This window comes from Acanthisitta chloris, unplaced genomic scaffold (assembly GCF_000695815.1).
Source record: "Acanthisitta chloris isolate BGI_N310 unplaced genomic scaffold, ASM69581v1 scaffold1029, whole genome shotgun sequence".
Taxonomy (NCBI): Eukaryota; Metazoa; Chordata; class Aves; order Passeriformes; family Acanthisittidae; genus Acanthisitta; species Acanthisitta chloris.
In genome coordinates, this window is record NW_008692899.1 from 129118 (window position 1) to 134405 (window position 5288).

General features: G+C 38.4%; 1 protein-coding gene across 1 annotated transcript in view; it reads left to right on the forward strand.

Moving 5' to 3' along the window:
• Window positions 1-1052: 1052 nt before the first annotated feature.
• The window catches only part of DLG2 (discs, large homolog 2 (Drosophila)), a 116673-nt gene continuing 112437 nt past the window's right edge, over window positions 1053-5288 (forward strand). The window contains exon 1 of the mRNA XM_009082833.1: window positions 1053-1270. The gene's annotated coding sequence lies outside the window, so the exon portion shown is untranslated. The remainder of the gene's footprint in view (window positions 1271-5288) is intronic.

Sequence of the window (5288 nt, forward strand, 5' to 3'; positions counted from 1 at the left end):
CAAGTGTTCAAGCTCCAACTGGAACCCCCTGAGAATCATCACCAGTGATGTAGGAATCATCTTGAATAAAGTGCCCATTCCCACTCAGCACTCACACAAATAGCATTGAGTTTGTGTAATACAAATAGAAAATTCCTAGAGCTCAACTCTGAAGGAGCAGCATCTGCTCCATTGTAAAAAATTGCCATACAAACCCTTTTCCAGTGGCTGATCCCTGACTGGGTTTTACCATTACCATAACCAGTTTTGCTTGTTAGGGGCTAATTGTGAGTGTTAATTTGTGGCATGTGCAACAATTGTGATTGTTATTGCTGTAATTAATCCCATTTGAAAATGTTTAGTTTAATTGATTGTATTACTGGATCTAAGGTTTAGCTCTTTGGTTCCATTATTTTCTATTTATACATTGACTTTAAAAACAATGCAAGCATATGGGGAAAAGGTAGCATTAGAGTAGTGAAGAGCCTTACAAATGCATATTTATAACTTAGAGGGTGTTCCTAAAACCTATCAGCATTTTAAAGAGGATTTTAAAACATACACAGAATTTCACCTAACAGCTATATTGCTTTTAAGTCATACTGCCTGGAGTAATGCTTTTAGGTTATCCCTGCTAATGTCCCTGGAATTTGCCTGAATAATTTCCATTCATGATAGTAGAAGTTACGAACCCTGTGTTAGTCACTAAACAAGAACTGTATCTTTAAGAAGGGAAGATTTTATGCAGATTTGAAAAAAAAGAAAATAATGAAAATTGTTATCTCGAGGATGTTGAAGCTACATATACTACTGTATTATGAAACGTTTAAGTGAAGAATTTATATTGGTAGATGGTTTCTTCTCCAAGTTTTGCCTCTCCCCCAAGTGCAGTTGATCATTCCACCTTAACAAGGTGCAGTGATTGACAGGTAGAGACGTTGCACAGAGCAGAAGGTGGGAGTGTGCTCTATTGGTTTGTGCTTGTACATCCTGAGCACCAATTACTGTCACTGCTGCCAGCACTGATGTGTTTATCAGGATGAGTTATAGCAGAATATATGTACACAGGCAGTGTGTATGCTGGATGACCACCCCCTGTGATGTAAAATATGAGAGTCTGGGAGCTACCGTTTTATAATTCATCAGGTTCAGCAACTGAATGTTGTTGGTTGGCTTAGTTATAAAGGCAAGTGTGAACCGAACAGCAGACAGGAACATCTCACATTAAGAATCCTACGAAGCTGCGTTTGGTGACTGGGCTCTGCTTTTGTTCAAGTGAATTCAGTCCTCGGTGAGTGATGGGGGTTCTGTTGAACTAAAGCTGTTATTATATAAGCTGGGGAAACCTGCCTGCTAGTTTTATGTGTATTTTGCTGCTGCAAGTCCTTGTCTGTGGTTGTTTTTAGATTTTGCAATATTTTCAGTTGTGTACGTTACTGGCAGAAAACGAGATGAAAAGAAAAATGCAATGATGAATTATTCACCATCGTGCTGCGAGGATCTCTTTCCTAGCTAAAGTTACTTTCCTTTAGTGAGTATGTTGCGGGTTCAAAGAAGAGACGAAACAGCAAATATACCTGATATTAAATTGCTTTTATTAGCAGTTAAAGAGAATGATAGCTGTGGTTGTTGTACCAAGAGGAAGGAAAAGCAAATATCAGAAGCATTTACAGATTCTTTGCTTTTTTGTACATGTGGCTTTTCAGATGCAGCATTAAATCTATTGTGTGCAGTGAGAGGCTGCAAGGAATTTGGATTGTAGAGCTTTTTAATTAGATAATCAGTAAACTGCTAGCTTCTCTCTGGGTTTTTTTGGGGGGTAATGTGCTTAGTATCACATTAAAATGAATGATTCCCCATCTTGCATAACAACAGTGCTGAAATATGTGTAAGATGAAAGGCAAAGGGAGACTTTGAAACAAACTGTGGGAACATGATATAGCACTGCTAGGCAGGGAAAGGTATATTTCCTAGAATATCTGCGTGACTTTTTGAATTTCACTAGCTTTAGATTATTTGCTCTAATTATCACTTGCTTCTTTTGGTCCTCTCTATATATTCAAGCAAGCTCCCTTAATATGTCAACATCATCTTGCCAGTAACCTTTAAAGATCAGTAAGCCAGCAATTTTTTGTTGCTGTTTTAATCAGAAAGGAATTGAAAAGCAGAGTTTATGAAACTGAAATATTAACATTGCTGTACAATACCTATATCCCTCCTCAGAAGAGGCAAGTGGTCACAAGTAACAATTTTACTTTTCCCTTTGTCAGCAGCAGTATTATAGTCATTGTTTCTGCCTCTTTGTGCCAGTTGGTTTTTTGTTCTCTGTGGGTTTGAAGAGGCAAGTTTGTTGTATCAAAATATCAAGAGGGCTTGGCAGAACAGCACCTGTTGTCTTATTGCTGTTTTATTAATAATTGGAGTGAGACATTCTCTTCTAGAGACCTCTCACCTGGTATCAGTCCAAACTGTTTACTCTGTAGTGATTTAAACTTGTATAGTGTCTTTTCACTTAGAAATAATCTATTCTGTGAGTTATCTGTGAAGTGTCAAAGCCACAGAACTGAGTCTGGTTTAATTAATAAGGCATCTCATTTTTGCATCATTTTATATTTAAAGAGAAAGGCTATTGGCAAAGTAACCTTTGCCACAGACTTCCTTTGCAGAACAGATTTGCAGTTAGTCTTTATAAGCCATAAATTTGAAAAAAATCAGATTGTTTTGCGACAATCATTTCTTGGCAGCCTAACAGACTAGAGCATATTTCTAGGAAAGAGTATATACCTTTGTCAGCAGTGCTTTATTTAAGAGTATTTCACTGCTTTTTATGCATTCAGATCTATTTTCAGTGACCCCTGTGCTAGCAAATGGATTTCTTGAAGTGTGAGCTTCTGGCTTTGCAAGTTCTCCTCCTTTCAGAAATCTGTGATACTGCATCCATCTGTCTAGGCATTTATATTGCATGCATCACAATGGTGTAATCTCAGCAATCTGAACATTAACCATGTAAATGTATGTACTGTAACTGAGGAAGTATAAATTGGGACAGGAAAAGCAACCCTAAAAGGAGAAAGTTATGATATAGGCATATGGACTCTTGTGGGCACCAGAGATCCAGACTCACTATTTGTTATTACACAATAAATTAAGCTAACAACTAGTTCAGTCTCCAGGCAGTGGTGTGAAGGCTTGGACGCAGATGAGAGCAGCTTCTCAAAGTTCAGCCCAGATAAGATCAAGGAAAATAGCCAGAGAATGTGGCAAAAATCACGTTATCCTGGCTGCATGCTTCTTGCTCCTTTGTGGTTATAGTCTAGGAGGGATGCTGAAGTAAAAACAACAGTGACTAAGAATTTTATTTTAAAACACGTCTATCCTGGAGATCACAGTTGTTTTAACTGGATAATAGTTTGTTACTGTGATTCATGTCTCCAACCTGGCTGTAAGTGATGGCATTGCTCTCTATGGAGCTCTGTCTTAAATACCCTTAGTTACCAGGGCTGGTCCAGGTAACAGCTGTCTGTGTGGTTAGTGCTACATCCTCCTGGAACCACACTGCACCAAGAAGTATGTTGGCTTCCTGTTCGTTTCTGAATAGAAGTAATATTTTAGGATTGATGCATGGCACTCTCGAGTAGCAGAAATCTGGTCTCCAAGAAGAATCTTTCTCAGCTTTTGCCTTTTGGTTACAGATGAAACCAACCAAGGCACCTATGTTCAGATTATCTTTTGTGTAAAATATAGATGCCCAGGGAAAAACATCTTAGATTAAAGTCCTTAGCTCAGGAATTGATCTTTTTTTCTTTAGTCTGAAATACCTCAGGTGTACTGACCTTGTGATTTGTTGTTGAGTCCCATGGTGGTTGACATTTTTGGTGAAAGAAGAGTATTGGATTACACAGTATTAATCTTTGGAGAGTTATTACCTGGTTTGCAGTAATTATAGCTAATGTGTGACTGTGTAGTTGTGTGACTGTGCTCTTAATGTCAAAAGTGATTGGAGATTTCAGCTGGGGTGTGTAAACTCAAATGCTTGTGTGCCCGTCACATTTCTATTTTTCTCTTTCGAGTACACAGACTATAGTTTTAAATAGATACATTTAAAATACTGAGTCTCAAGTACAGAAATCCCTAGGGCATAGAATTGAAAACTTTTAACTATATATTAACTCTCTTCTTACTTTTTATTGAAGAGACTGACAAAGTGACATTGTGTGCTATTTTGCAGCATTCTCAGGTTTGAATTCAGTAGTCAAGATGGGTGTGAAACAAAGCCATACAGACACTGGCAGTCATAGTGATGTGCTTTCAGGGAGAGGTTCTTCAGTGGAAAATGGGTTTAAATTATAGGTTAGAAATGTAGGATTCTCAATGTTGGGGGTAGCCAACATAACTTTATGGCAGGTAAGAGATAGAACATAGTAAAGGGTGTCAATGTGTCAGTGAAAACAGTTGATGGGGTTTGTATGTTCAGATACATAGCCAGAAAAGCTCCATTTTAAAGGATTATCAAACACTCAGTGAATTACAGGAGCAAATTTGACAACTGAAGCAGAGAGCCTGTTCATAAACACAGCGTGGCCTTTGATGTTGGTCTGTTCTTTGTGCTGTGGGTGAAATACACACAAAGTCCTAATCCTGCGTGAAAACAGTTGATGGGGTTTGTATGTTCAGATACATAGCCAGAAAAGCTCCATTTTAAAGGATTATCAAACACTCAGTGAATTACAGGAGCAAATTTGACAACTGAAGCAGAGAGCCTGTTCATAAACACAGCGTGGCCTTTGATGTTGGTCTGTTCTTTGTGCTGTGGGTGAAATACACACAAAGTCCTAATCCTGCCCTGCTAAAGCAGGAGAGGATATTAAAGTTATTAAACCAATTGAAGATTCACTTGTAAGCAAAATACATCTTAAAAATGCTAAATTCAATTTGTTTGTGGATTTTGTTGCTTGGTTTGTTTAGTGGCTCTCAGTATCTTGACATCTGCTAATATTTTAAAAAAACAAAAGGCAGAGGGGTAAAGGAACTTTTAATGTAAGTAGTCTATTCCGGGGTGGGGGGGACCAAACCAAAAAAAAAAGCACCTTCCTTGCTGTCAGATGGTTAAAAGACACACAGATCTGTCAGTCCTTGAAACCTCACAGATGAAAAGGTTGTGCTCCAGGGTAGTATCATAGAATCATAGAATCAACCGTGTTGGAAAAGACCTGGATGATCATCAAGTCCAACCCTACTGTGGTCACTAGACCATGGCACTAAGTGCCACATCCAGCCTCAGCTTGAAAACCTCCAGGGATGGTGAATCC